The sequence below is a fragment of the Equus asinus genome, chromosome 4, assembly GCF_041296235.1.
Source record: "Equus asinus isolate D_3611 breed Donkey chromosome 4, EquAss-T2T_v2, whole genome shotgun sequence".
Classification (NCBI taxonomy): Eukaryota; Metazoa; Chordata; class Mammalia; order Perissodactyla; family Equidae; genus Equus; species Equus asinus.
The window spans coordinates 105,785,128-105,801,182 of NC_091793.1; positions in this window are offsets into that span (position 1 = coordinate 105,785,128).

A 16,055-nucleotide genomic window follows, 5' to 3' on the forward strand; every position below is an offset into this window, starting at 1 on the left:
GCAGTAACTATTGTCTAACCTGTCAGGGCCTTTGCTTTCTAATGCCTTTTGACATCCAAAGCTGCTCCCATATTAAAAAAAATACAGTTCCCTCCCACCTTAGCAGCTGACCTAATTTAGCCGAACACACCCTATTAAATATTTATTAAACATCAGTTCGTGGAAGCACTATATCAAATGGGTACACAACGGCAATGCCCACTGGGCAGGTTTCCAGGAAATCAAAAAGCACAGTTCTGAATTAGAAGGTGGTGGATGTTCTGAAATGATTGAGTGCAACATGAACTTGACTATTTGGAAAAACGGTTCTAAACAATAGCAGGAAATATAAAAAGATGGGTTAAGAAGCAGAACCAGGAACATCATAAACACAGCATAAGAGAAGCTCCTTTTCATTTTCCTAAATGGGTACGGAAATAAGCCGCTTTCATTTATTGCTCGTCTTTCACATTTGCAACTGTTTATTTTCTTGAGCACTAAGGGCAGATCCAAGCGTTGCGGAGGTGGAAGCTTTTACAATTTGGGGGATTCATGCTATGGAAATAAAACATAAAATTATGAACATGAAATATAAAGATAAATATCTATAATGGGAATATAAATCTCAACAAACAAACATTTTTAAAAGCTGACAAATATCATAAATGTCACCAAATCAATAAAAAAAATAATAGTTTTGTTAATTAACTAACATGTCTCTGTAATACTTTTTCCTGCATTTTTTAGTTGCACACTTTCTTCAAATGAGATTTTGAAGTGTCATTTTCTACGTAGAAAATATAAAAATAATTCCATTTTACTTCTTCCATGACTGGATAAAATTTCTATCAAAAATAAACAGACTTCTTTAGGGCCAATTTTAAGCAATGGTTTAGACTTTTTATAATTATGTCCTTCATCCTTTAGATGGTGAAGGCAAAATTTTCCTGTGATGGACAATAGGGTGGGAGTGATATATTATGTCAAGTCTTCTCTTGGAGGAACTTATCAGAGTCTTTCCATGTGGAGACTTTTGCTAGATGGAGGGTAAAAGAATAAGAGGACTTTGGGACGCAGAGGAGGAAGGACAATGAAAAGGGATAAGAGCATAGAAGAAGGAAGTAGAAAACAGTTAGGTGAGAGGATGCTGAAATAATCTTTCCCAAACATTGACTCATAAGGCCTTTGGCAACTTTTTTTCTTCTCTCATGATGGAGTGAATTTGAATGCCAAAGGGCAGGCACACTTCAATTGTTGAGAGAAACAGATCTAACAGTAAGTAACAAGCAGACAAGAATGAGTGATAAACATGGTGAGCCTGTGGTGTCCACTTTTCAGTTCATTATAGAAAGATGTAAGCACACATGGAGAAGGATAGTTTATCTTTGCTGCTACAGTTGAAAAATAAGGACCAGAAATATAAATGCCATCAAAACGTTGACTCTTCTCAAACCAAAAATTTTGGTTTCATATTCAAAGCCATGCCCATTTAGAAGAAAAACACATTCATTTGGGTTTTGTGGTCTGGGGCAAGCACTGCCAGAGAGGAGGTGGAAGCCGCAGTGGAGCATTCCTAGACAATTCAGTGCAGGCCTGGAGTGATCACCATGCAGGCAGCTCCTGCTCCATAGTAGTCAAAATAGCAACAGGACCACAAATAATTCAAAGCCTGAAATATTTTCTTCCCTCCATTTCAAACTCTCCTACTTCTATCAAATGGCTCCAGCAATTCTGCTTCCTCCACAAATCCTTTCCTAACTGAAATCGTGGCAACTTCCTTTGAACTCTGCTTTATATAAACACGCAATTCCCATGGTTCCCTTATAACTCCATTAAATGCATTTGCTCTTTGGTTGGAACATAACGCAAGTCCTTTTAGGCTGCATTTGTTCAATGCTCTCTGCTTTGGCTATTCAGCCTTCATATCCAGTAGGCCCATCTAAAGTATTTTAAGTATTTAAGTATTTTAAGTTCCACATCTCCTGTGATGTAAATGCCCACTTCTGCACCTGCCCTCACTTACCTTTCAGCATCCTCACACTCCTGCTTTTTTCACCTGACCTTTTTTCTTTTCCTTATGAAATGCTTCATACATATACATAAGGCTATGTAAAATAAATATTCATTTTCAAGAATAATAATAAAATGAACACCTGTACACCCACCTTAAGAAAGAGTGTACCTTATACAATCCTGTGTCCCCTCCTAATCACATCCACGTCCTTCCAAATTCCAAGGTAACCGCTATCCCGACTTTTGTGTTAATCCAGACTTTTGCTATTCTTTAAAGTTTTATTACTATGGTTTCTCTCTAACAATACATGGTTTAGTTTTTAGAACTCTGTAGCAATCACAAGCCCATCTGTGTAAGAAAAAGATCAATATCCACTGATAGAGGACATCTCCTAGAACAAAAGAAGCTGACAGGCTCTCCATCTAGCATGGCTTCCATTTCCCTGGGAGTTTATGAAAGTCATTCATAGGGAAGCAGAAGGAAATAGATTGGGAAGGTGGGACTGCCAAAGCTGGGGTATCTGGGGTATGAGTCTGGAGCTGGAGGTCTGGCAGCCAAGGGGTCAGGGGAGGGGTCAGCTCTGCCTTCTCTGCTTCTAAGTTCACCATGATGAACTTCCTGCTCTCAAGAATAGGTGAACGATCACCCTTTTTATCCTATGCAAACAGTGAACTCCAGATTACTGGTGGGAAGCTAAAGGCCAGTCACCTGGCTAACTCTAAGGAGTCCTTCAAAGTACAGCTCACCGTCTTGTGTTCTAGTAAAACTTCCCTGACACCCACACACCCACACACACATGCTGTATGCAGGGTCACCCCTTCAACTCCCTGTGCACTTTGTGCTAACTTCTATCCCCAGCTATAACCATCTGTTCAGTTGTCCCACTTCCTCATGGGAGAACTGGATCCTCCTTGAGGGAATAGATTTTATCTTATTCATTTTAATAAGTCACCCAATGTTTAACTTATAAATGTGTACAAACCTAATTGAAATTAAATACCAAGATCAAAAAGCATAAGGCAGAATATGCGGTCATGCTACCCTGACTTTATCAGGAATGAGGACTTTTGAGTATCTCTTCTGTTAAGGTGCTTCTGTGAATTCTGCTTGCATTCTCCTGGCTTCAGGTATGTCACAACTCATGCAGATATTTCAGTTACTGTGTCATCTGCACATTCCACAGTGATGCACATGAAATAAGGTGTTACAAAAAATATTTTTCACTTTCATTTTTTCTGCCTAAAACCAAACACATGTGTATTGTACTAAATAAATAAAAATGAGACTTAATCATCTCCTTCTACTTTTTAAACACAACTGGAAGTTGTTTTTACTCTTATGATTAGGAGGTGAACAGCAGGTGAACAAAGTATTAAGAATGCTACTATCTTTTAAATAATCTTTTCTAACTATAGCTTTCTATGATGATAAGCACCTAATAATGAGGCTATAAAATAAAAATTGGTAAAAAGAAGATATCTAAATTATCAGACATTACCCCATTACCAAGAATTAACCATGTTACATTACTGTATATCCTCCCAGATTTAATACATGTTTTTCACAAAAAATGGAGTCATCCTGAACATACCATTTTTTAATCAGATTTTTTTCATTCACTATATCCTGGATGTTTTCCCATCTCAATAAATACACTTTTAAAGCAATAACGTTTAATGTCTGTGTATGAATCTATACACATATAGTAAAATCATAACAAAAGACAAAGGAAAATAAACACAAAATTCAGAAAAGTGGGCTTTTTATGGGGAGGATTGGATGGGTGGAGTGTCTAACCATGATTTTAAAGACATGAATATTTTTTATTACTCTCACACTATGTATATATTTTGTACATAAAACATATATATATATATTTCATAATATGGATACCTCAAAATTTATTCAAGCAATCTCCTTCCAATAAGCATTTATATTTTTCCAATCTTTCACAAAACTCTGATGAATATTCTTACACTAAAATATTACAAATATCTTTCTTTTTATCCTAAGATAAACTTCTAGAAATAGAATTGTGGAGTCAAATGGTTTGCACAATTTTAAGGCCAGTAATACATAACACTGAACTGCCATCCAGAAAGGTTATGCCAATTTCAACTCCCACCAGCAATATGCAAGTGTCCTTTTCTCTCAGTCTTCACCAACACTGAGCACAATTATGAAAAAAAATCTCTGCCAATTTGATTAGTGAAAACTTGTCTTCTATATTTTCTCTAATTTGCATTTCTTTAATTACTAGTGTGATTAAACCTTTTAAAAGTTTTGAGCCACTTCTACTTTTTCTTTCTTTCTTTTTTTTTTTTGAGGAGGATCAGCCCTGAGCTAACATCTGCTGCCAATCCTCTTCTTTTTGCTGAGGAAGACTGGCCCTGAGCTAACATCCATGCCCATCTTCCTCTACTTTATATGTGGGACGCCTACCACAGCATGGCTTGCCAAGCGGTGCCATGTCAGCACCTGGGATCTGAACCGGTGAACCCCGGGGCACCGAAGCAGAACGTGCGAACTTAACTGCTGCGCCACTGGGCCAGCCCCCTACTTTTTCTTTTATTAATTACTTAGGAATATTCTTTGCTTCTTTTTCTGTTAGAGCATTATTATTCTTATCGACTTGTAAGAGTTATTTATATAATTAAAGATGTCAACCTTTTGTTTGTCTTATATTGTGGTAGGCAGAGTAATGGCCTCCCAAAAATGTTTACATCCTAGTCCCTAGAACCTCTGAATATGTTATGTTATATGTTAAAAAGGAATTGAGGTTAACAATGGAGCTAAGGTTGCTGGCCAACTGACCTTAAAATGGGGAAATTATCCTGGATTATCCAGTAGACTCAATGTAATCATAAGCATTCTTAAAAGCGGAAGAGAGAGACAGAGGAGGGATCAGAGTCAGACAGAGATTTGAAGATGCTACACTACTGGCTTTGCTGATGGAGGCACGGAGCGACAAAGAATGTGGGTGGCCTCTAGAGGCTGGAAAAGGCAAAAAAATAGATTCTCCCCTAGAGCTTCCAGAAGGAACACTGCTCTGTTAACAGCTTGATTTTTGCTCGGTGAGACCCCTTTTGGACTTCTAATCTCCAGAACTGTAAGGTAGTAAATTTGTGTTTTTTATTTTTGAGGAAGATTAGCTCTGAGCTAACATCTGCTGCTAATCCTCCTCTTTTTGCTGAAGAAGACGGGCCACAAGCTAACATCCGTGCCCATCTTCCTCTACTTTATATGTGGGACGCCTACCACAACATGGCTTGCCAAGAGGTGCCATGTCCACACCCGGGATCCGAACCAACGAACCCCAGGCTGCCGAAGCAGAACGTGCGAACTTAACTGCTGCGCCACCGGGCCGGCCCCAAATTTGTGTTGTTTTAAACCACCAACTTTATGGTAATTTTTTATAGCAACAGTAGGAAACTGATATACATGTTGCAAATGTTTTTCCAATTTTTTTAATATACAGAATCTTTGCAAAGCTATCAAAATGACCCTGATGACTTGTGCTATTTTTAAGTGCATTCACCCTACTTCTTCTATTCTCAATCAGAGTAAAACAGATAAAATTTGATCAAAACTTAAGTGGTCTAGCTTGGCTTCAGATATTTTTTTCTCTATTTTAAGAAGTGTTAATAAACAACAAGAAGTTGTTTTCTCTTCTCCTCAACTCTTCCTTCTCTCCTTTTCCTTTCCCTTCTCTTGGAGGTGGCTGGGGGCTGAGGAAGTTAGAAGAACAAGGAGAAAATGGCATTGCTAAGGGCTGAGAAGATATTGGCACCAGAGACCAAGAAGGCTGATGACATAGTCAGAAGACTGGTTACATGCAGGGGGATTGAGCAAATAAGTAAATAGATTGAAGAAAATGGGAGCCAGGTTTGTCACTGTCAGAGAAGGGATTTATAAAGATAGAAATGGAAAGGCTAAGGTACTGGATTACAATTGAGAGATGATAGATAGATAGATAGGTAGATAGATAGATATACAGTAATAGATAAAGATGTGTGTACAGATATATAATTAGATAGTATAGATATAGATATATAAACATATCTCTGTCTGCCAAGCGGGTCTGGAAGTGATGATACCCTAACAGTCATGAGCACACTGAGCACTCAGATCTTGATTTCCAAACGTTTCCACGAGAAGGAACCAGGCTCCATGGAGAAATGGTTGATTCCAAGGCTGGACCAGGGAAAGTACAAAATGAGTCAGAAAGTACAGAAGCGCCCAAAGAATGACAGGAATATGCTAAAAGATCTCATAGGAATTAGCTTGAAGAGGCTTCATGGCCAAATTTCGGACAACTGGATCAGGAAAATAAACAATAATAGTAACCAGATTATAACCCATTGAATGAAGTAGGAATCCATCAAGGCAGAATAAATGAATGAATGAATGAATGAATAAGAAGAGATGTATAATGCAGTATAATGCCAACAAGTTAATGTAGAAGGAGTGATGACACACGTCAGAGTGGGAGTTGAATCAGGTAGGAGTCATCAGTGGATGTTAAAGCCAGTGGGTAGGAATTTGATGAAGAATTATGTGTTTGTATAGTCTTGGAGTATCTTTTAACAAAATACCACCTACAAAGGGGAAAATGGTGGCCCTATGGTGCAGGAATGTGGCAGATACCAACTTGAACAGGTTATCAAGGTCAACACCTCCAGCGGTAAGAAGCCTCAACATTGAAGGGCTCCTGTAATTGTAATCCTATGAGTATAACATCATTCCTATGCTATTCCTAATAAGTATGAATGGCCTGAGTTTGAACATGAAGAAATATTATGTGCTTCCAGGTTAACTGACATTCTTTATACTCTAAAACTGTGAACTACATAAAAGTCAGGCAAAGACTGTGGAGCTGCTCCAGATTGAAGGAGACTAAAGAAATACGAGAACTAAATGCAATGCATGATCCAGAACCCCATCCTTTCCAGGAGGAAAAAGAGACATTATTGGAACAGTTAGGGATATTTGAATGAAGTCTTTGGAATGGATTAGACAGTATTGTTGTATTAATATTATCTGTTTTTAGATGGTTGTATTATTAGTATGTGGGAGAGTGTCTTTGTGTGAAATACTGTGGAATATTTAAGGATCATGAGCTATCATGTCTACAATTCAATCTCTAAGTGATTCAGAAAAGAACAACAAGTTTTGTATGTGTGTGTGTACATTTTCATGCATCAAATGTTTATTGAAAGCCTTTAGAGAGGCTAGGCACTGTATACTAAATATTCGGAGCCCGGGAATTTTTAAAAATGTAGTAAGTGCTCTCACTTTATGGTGTAATTAAGAATGTAAACAATGCATAGAAAAAAAATTTTCACACAAAAATAATTAAAATGAGTCTAAAAGACCAATACAAATTTCCAACACTAAGGAAGGTAGTGAAGAGACAAGAGGCGAATATGGTAATATAAAGGTGAATGGCATTTTCAGGCAATCATAAGGTCAGTGCATTGGATCTATGTGGCTAGAAAAGGTAGTAAGGGGAAGAAATGCCTGAAAATATAATTTGGGGTCAAATTACAAAGATCTTTATATACTACACTGGGTCTTTGGACATTATCTGACAGAGATGGAAGCCATTATAGACTTTTAAGTGTGTGAATAGTGTGTTCAAGTCTGCAAGTTATTAGTCAAAAGTAGTTTAAGCATAGAAGCACATGAGAAAAAATACAGTTCAAGACATAAGCACTAGAACAACATATTTCTTAAACCTTTTTCTTATCTATTATCTCTAATGGAAATAGATGAAAATGTGTTCAATTAAGGAATCTGTTATAAAAATAGGTTATGAAAGGAAAATGTAAAAATTCCTCATACTTAGTCTCTGCAAGTTCCCAAAGATCACGGAATCATAGCACCACAAAACTGATGTGACTTTAAAACAATTACTAGAGAAGTTGCTTAGCATATACAACAAAACAGTAAAAGTATTAATTTTTGCTTTTAAACATGACAGAAAACACCTATTCTTTCATTCAAAGAGGAATCTTGCCATCTCTCAGAAGACACTGGTAGAAAAGAATAATTGACAAGGATAGACGACCTTGAGGTTCTCAATAAAATAATGTAATGAAACAAAATCAGTACTTCAGATCTAAAAATTGCTGCTGGGTGGCCTAATAAAGACTAGGGGAATGGGGGCCTGCCCCGTGGCCAAGTGGTTAAGTTTGAGTGCTCTGCTTCGGCAGCCCAGGGTTTCACCAGTTCGAATCCTGGGTGCGGACATGGCACCGCTCATCAAGCCATGCTGAGGCAGCATCTCACATGCCACAACTAGAAGGACCCACAAATAAAAATACACAACTATGTACCAGGGGGCTTTGGAAGAAAAAGGAAAATAAAATCTTAAAGAAAAAAAAGACTAGGGGTATGAATAAGAACTGAGAAATATACCTCCCACCACAAGGAGCAAAGTGCTTCCCCAAGTGCTTGGCAGCAGTCTACCAAAGATTGGAGTTGGGGCAGTAGAGTTGAGTGGGATGTCCTGAAGCCATCCCAATATAAGTCTGGTAGTGCAGCAGGAGAGCTAAGAGAAGTCCCTCTGAGAGGCAGTGGACCCTCACCAGCTGCCCACTGAAAATGGGTGCAGGTCAAAGAGAAGGATCCCAAGTTAAAGAAAAGGGGAACCATAATAGACAGAAAATATAATTCCCAGTGACCCACAGAGTTGGATAGTCAGGCTATAAAGTAGGGAGAGCTCTCTCATGATTTGAAAAGTGGGTGCCTATATCATAGAGAGATCTCTGAAATCTCACTGATGCTAAAACCTCAAGCTCTGCTCAAGGGAAGACCCTAATCCTGTCCTCAAGATACAATTAGACAGTAATGCACTGAATCCTATTACAGTTGTAACAAAATTCAGATGCAATTTAAAAACAGATTAGATTGGCCCAGTCTCCAACTCCGCCAGCTAGACAGAAGGAGCATGCTCTTTTCTGTAGGTAAATATTAATCACTTCAGGTTCCACTGTTCTTTCATATACAATGCTCAGCAAAAAATACAAAAATAACAAGAAGAAAGAACAAGAAGAAAGACAAAGAAGCAGAAAGATGTTATCCATAGTCAATGCAAGCAGCCATAGAGAGTGGATGGATGTTGGAAATAACTGATAGGGACTTTAAAACAGCTAAAAAAATATGTGAAAAGAGTGGACAACATGCATGAACAATTGAGAAACTCAGGAGAAGAATGGAAACTTTAAAAAGATCTAAATGGAAATGATAAAAATGAGAAATCCAGTACCCAAAATAAAGAGTTAATTTGATTAACAGTAGGTGGACATAGGAATAGAGTGGACCAAAAATAAAAATCCGTAATGCTATAGCAGATTTAAACATTAACCACCTTGACCTAATCAATATCCTAGAACTCTGTATTATTTTCAAGAGCACATGGAACATTGACCAATATAGATCATATGCTAGGTCATAAAATGTTTCAATAAATTTCATAGGGTTGAAATCATACACAGTATGGTATCTGATCGCAACAGAATTAAACTAGAATTCAATAAGATATTCAGGATATCCTCAAATATTTGGAAATTAAACAACACACTTATAAAGAACCCATGCATCAAAAAAGAAATCAGAAAGTAAACTGGAAAATAATTTGAACTGAGTGATAATGAAAACACAATGCATCATAATTTGTAGGATGCAGCTAAAGTATTAGAGGGAAATTTATAGCTTTGAACAAGAAGAAAGGTTTAAGGTCAATCACTTAAGTTTCCACTTTAAAAAGTGAAAAAAAACAAGATAAAAAGAGAGAATATAGTAAAGCCAAAGTAAGTAATATATTAAAAAAATAAGAGTAAGAATCCATGAAACAGAAAAGAGAAAAATAAAATCAACAATTGAAACTTGGTTCTTTGAAGTAAATTAATAAAATTGATATACATATAGTAAAACCAATCAAAATAAAGAGAAGGGAAAAACAGGTGAAATTACCAATACCAGGCATAAAAGAGGCATATCACTAACAATCCCACAGATATTAAAAGGATTATAAGGGGATTTTTCAGACAAATTTATATCAATAAATTTGCAATTTAAATAAAACAAATTCCCTGAAAAATATAACCTAGCAAAACTGATTCAAGAAAAGTTAAAATACTTAAAGAACACTATATTAATCTTCCCATATAAAAGGGAGGATATATCCAAAATATATAAAGAACTCACACAACTCAATAGCAAAAAACCCTAAACAATACAATTAAAAAAGGGACAGAGGAACCAAATAAACATTTTTCCAAAGAAGACATACAAATGGCTAACAGGTATGTGAAAAGGTGCTCAAGATCACCAATCATCAGGGAAATGCAAATCAAAACAACAATGAGATAGTATCTCTCACCTGTTAGAATGGCTATCATCAAAAAGACATGAGATAGCAAGTGTTGGCAAGGAATGTGGAGAAAACGGAATGCTTGTGCACTGCTGGTGGGAATGTACATTAGTACAACCACTATGGAAAATAATATGGAGGTTCCTCAAAAAATTAAAAATAGAATTACCATATGGTCCAGCAATTCCATTTCTGGATATATATCCAAAATAAACAAAATCACTATCTCAAAAAGATATCTGCACTCCCATGTTCATTGCAGCATTATTTACAATAGCCAAGACATGAAAACAACCTAAGTGCCCACCAACAAAGAAATGGATAAAGAAAACGTGTTGTGTATATATATACATATATTTTCAATGGAATATTATTCAGCCATAAAAAAGAAGGAAACCCTGCCATTTGCAACAACTTGGGTGGACCCTGATGGCATTACTCTAAGTGAGATAAGTCAAACAGGGAAAGACAAACATCTTATGATCTCATTTATATGTGGAATCTAAATAAACAAAATGTTAAACAAGCTCATAGACACAGTAGTGGTTGCCAGAAGTGGGGTGTGGGGTGAAATGGGTGAAGGGGGTCAGCAAAAAGAAGAAGGAAGCCCAGGCCAAGATGGCTTCTCCAGTAAACCCTATCATTTAAGGAAGAAATAATACTTATATCACACATTTGTCTTTCAGAAAATAAAGAAGGAGAAAACAACTTCCCAAATAGTTTTATAAAACCAGCATAACCCTGATAACCAAACCCGAAAAGGCATTACAAGAAAATTCTAAACCAATATCTTTCATGAACATAGAAACAAGATCCCTAACAAAATTGTGGCAAACTAAATCTTTCAAAATATAACAAGAACTTGAATTGGAGTTCTAGCCAGAGTAACTACACAGGAAAGAAGCAAAAGGCATGAATATTGGAAAGAAAGCAGTAAAACTATTTGTATTCTGAGATGGCACTAACAAACTATTAGAACTAACAAACAAGTTTGCAGGATACAAGATAAATGCAAATACAAACACAGGATACAAGATCAAATGCAATGAATCTCGAATAGTCAAAACAAACTTGAAAAAGAACAATAAAGTTGGGCAACTTGTTCTACAGGACTTCAAAACCTACTATAGAACTACAGGAATCAAGACAGTGTGGTATTGCCATAAGGAAAGACATGCATATTAATATTAATAGATGAAACAGCCCAGAAATAAACACACACAGAGTCCACTGATTTTCAACAAGGGCATCAGTGCAACTCTTTTGGGAAAGAAAGTTTACAAATGGTATTAGAACTAGATATCTTTATGGAAAATTAAATAAATAAATCTCAACCTCTTACATCACTCCATATGTAAAAATTGTTTCAAGATTAACCATTCATCTAAAATAAAAGCTAGAATAATAAAGTGTCTCGAAGAAACATAAAAATATATCTTCAGGGGCTGGCCCCGTGGCCGAGTGGTTAAGTCCGTGCGCTCCGCTGCAGGCGGCCCAGTGTTTCGTTGGTTCGAATCCTGGGCACGGACATGGCACTGCTCATCAAACCACGCTGAGGCAGCATCCCACATGCCACAACTAGAAGGACCCACAACGAAGAATACACAACTATGTACTGGGGGCTTTGGGGAGAAAAAGGAAAAAATAAAATCTTTAAAAAAAAAAAAAATATATCTTCACACCCTTGGAACAGGCAAAGATTTCTTAGAACATAAAAAGCATTAAACATAAAAGAAAATGGATAAATTCCACTTGACCAAAAATAAGTAGTTCTGTACATTAAAACACATCATTAAGAAAATAAGCAATCAAGCTTCAGTTTGGGAGAAAATACTTACAATATATATGTCTAACAGAGGACTTGTATTCATAATATATAAAGATCTTCTACAAATCAATAATAAAAAATCTCCCCAATGAACATGCACAAAAGACTTAATTACAAAAAAGATATATAACTGTCCAGTATGGACATGAAAAGTTGTTCAAGATCATTACTCATCAGAGAAATAAAAATTAAAACCACACCATATGGAGCCGGCCCCATGGCCGAGTGGTTAAGTTTGCGTGCTCTGCTGAGGCAGCCCACGGTTTCACTGGTTCAGATCCTGGGCGTGGACATGGCACTGCTCATCAGGCCACATTGAGGTGACATCCCACTTGCCACAACTAAAAGGACCCACAACTAAAATATACAACTATGTACTGGAGGGATTTGGGGAGAAAAAGCAGAAAGAAAAAAAAATAGATTGGCAACAGTTGTTAGCTCAGGTGCCAATCTTTAAAAAAACAAAACAAAACACACATATGATACCATTCCACATTCACTAGAACGCATAAAATCAAAAAGACTGAAAATATCAAATGTTGGCAAGGATGTGGAGCCACTGGGAACTCTCCTGTACTGCTGGTGGGAATATGAACTACTACAGCCATTTTTAAAAAAACTATTTGGCAGTATCTTTTAAAGTTAAACACAGCAAATCTATGAATCCATTCCTACGTGTCTATCTAAAAGAAGTAAAACCATACATCACAGAAAGGCTGACACATGAATGTTCATAGCACTCATGTTCAAAATAGCCAAAAACGTGAAACAACTCAAATGTCCACCAGTGGAGATGGATAAACCAATTGCGGTGTATGCATACATGGACTATCAGTCAGCAAGCAAAAGACAAATCTACAGATACACAAAACTCCATGGATGAATCTCACAAACATTATGATGAACAACAAAAAACAGACACAAAATAATTTATAATGTATGACTCCATTCATATGAAAGAAAAATAAAAATGTACTCATGGTGATAGAAATCAGAAAGTTGGGTTGAGGGGAAGGAGACAGGGCACTTTGTGTGTGATGGAAATATTCTGAATCTTGTTTTGGGTGGTGGCTACAAGGATATCTGTAAATCAAAACTCATGAAACTGAAAGCTTAAGATCTGTGCTTTTATTTGCACATAAATTATATCTTGATAAAAAATAACTTTACAAAACAAACTAAAAATTGCTGCTGGGAGAAAACAAATTATGAATATCTAACTCTACACAGTACAGAAATAAAAAATATAATATCTTTGAACTGAGAGGCCAAAAAAAGACAATGAGAAAGTGCTCACAATGTGATTAAGTGGAAGCATTTTCATACATATGTATAGTCATTTAAATATGTTTGCTTTACACTTTAAAGGAAAAGAGAGTGAGGAAAGAATGCAAATCATGTTATAGTTTACAAATCCTAGAATTTGTATTAAAGTCATTTGTCATATTTTTTAGCTGTCTAACATCTGAACTCCCTTCCTAAGCCTGTGAAATTTCCGCCTTCCACAGCAGAAGCCCCAAAGCCAGATACCAGCTTTCATTGGCTCCACCGCCTTGGGGACAGGGCACATGAACAGGCTCAGTCAGTCTGCAGCCAGCCCGGATATTGACTTGGGAGCTGGTGAGAAAAGACACAGGCAGTGGGAATTCATTCTGGCAGCAGCAGTGGCAGTAACTTCGAGGATCCAGTCACAGCTACAGAAGGGGGGTCACCCAGTCGCCAGTGTCAGCAGTGGGCATTGCCAAAGCCAAGGGAATGAGAGGTGCAAACCACTCATCTGGTGTTTGGTGGCAGTGGAAACAGTATCCTCACCGGAAAAGTTCTGTGCACTTTGTTTTATCCTGCCCATTTTTCTAGACTTTTCTCCGGTGTTCCAAATGATTCTGTGAACTAAATCTCTTTTCAGCAAATTCCTTTTCCACCGAAATCATCTAGAGTTAATTTCTATTGCTGGCAATAAGAACTCTGACGGAAATAATAAAAGCACTCTAATACAGACTCACAGAAATAATGATCCTTCCAGTTAACAAAGATTTTTTACAAATAAGTGGAAGTTATTTGGTCTTTAAAAAAAAAAAGTTGTTGAAAGTGACTTTTTTCTTAACACCCTGAATTCCATTCATGCCTCCAAATAAAAGTATTTTTCATATACTAATGCTATATTTTAAATGGGAAGATACTTTCAAAATATCCACTGGAAAAAAATTAGACTTCTCTCACAATAATTTACAGAGTGGATGGCTGAGATTCTAAAAGAATTTTAAAATTAAGAAATTGTTAAATAGAAACAAGTACTCTCATAGCTGACATTCAAGGAAGTATTCTGTCTGTGACTAATGTAATATTCAAGGGATATGTTTGGGGAGATTCTGTCATCTTATGTGTCACTCTAAAAGCCTGGAGACACACTAAACATCCTACTTTTTCTTATTAATTGTGAATTTATCAGCCATCAGTTTTGTTGAATCTACTTTATATCTACTTATAATTTCCAGCTACATAAACTCATTAGGTAATGAGTTTCATAGATTTACTGTTTGCATTGTAAATTAGTACCTTTATTTTTTGGTTCCATTATACTTGCACCACAGAACTTTATAAATAAATCTATGTTCTCTGTAAAATATCTTTTGAAGAAATAATGTATAGATTCAGATCATTTTTCCTATCAAATTTTTTGTTTTGTCTTGGTTTTTAGATTTTTATTTTTATTTCCTTTTTCTCCCCAAAGCCCTCCAGTACATAGTTGTATATTGTTAGTTGTGGGTCCTTCTAGTTGTGGCATGTGGGACACCGCCTCAGCGTGGTTCGATGAGTGGTGCCATGTCTGTGCCCAGGATTTGAACCGACAAAACACTGGGCCGCCTGCAGCGGAGCGCATGAACTTAACCACTCAGCCATGGGGCCGACCCCTCAAGATTTTTAAAAAAATTTAGATCTATCTTCATCAATCCAAGCAAAATCTTTCTTTCTTGTTCTTTTTTTACCTACTTTTCCTCTTCATTTTCCATTCATACGGTCATAGCCCTTTCCCATTGGCACTGATTCTGTGTTATATAAGTATTGAAAAATACAGTTGTTTCATGTAGAAAATGTTCTGAATTATCTATATTGTAATGTGACGTGTATTTCATTGCTTCTTACTTTGCCCTAATGAAGTTGATATTTTAGTGGAGACAAAAGACAAGTTCACATAAAACAATAATTTCAAGTGGTAAATGTAAGAAAGAAAATAAACAGAGTGATGCAGTAGTGACTGAGTTACTTCATAAACGGTGGTCTCTTCTGAAAATATGTTATTTGAGCTGAGACCTGAAACATATAAGGTACTGTTATGAAGTGCATCCAGACAAAGAAAACAGGCTCTGAAGCAAGAATGAGCTTGACATGAGACAAACAGAAGAGACAACAGCTGTGTCTGGAGCACAAGGAGCCAGAGGAAAAGTGGTCACAGACAAGGCAGGAGAAATACGCAAGAAGTGGGTCACCTAGGGTCTTGTAGGCTATAGCCAGGAGCATGGATTATTCTAAGAACAAGTGGAAGCCCTTGGAATTATAAAAGCAAGAGAGCAATGTGTTTTTTATTTAAAAAGTAAGCTTTAGTTGCTCTGAAAAAAATCAGCTAGAAGAATGACAAAAAAAGCAGTGAAATTAGTTAAGAGATCACCTTAGTTCATGCGAGATAGGATGGTTTGGAGAAGGGCAGTAGGATTGGAGACAGAAGCTTGTGGTGCCATAGAATCCCAGAAGGGAGAGAGTTTCAAAAATGGAATTGTAGTCCATCGTTTCAAATGTTGCAGTGCTTAGACATGTGACGACAGAAAAAGAGATATGGATTTGACAACTTGGAAGTTGTT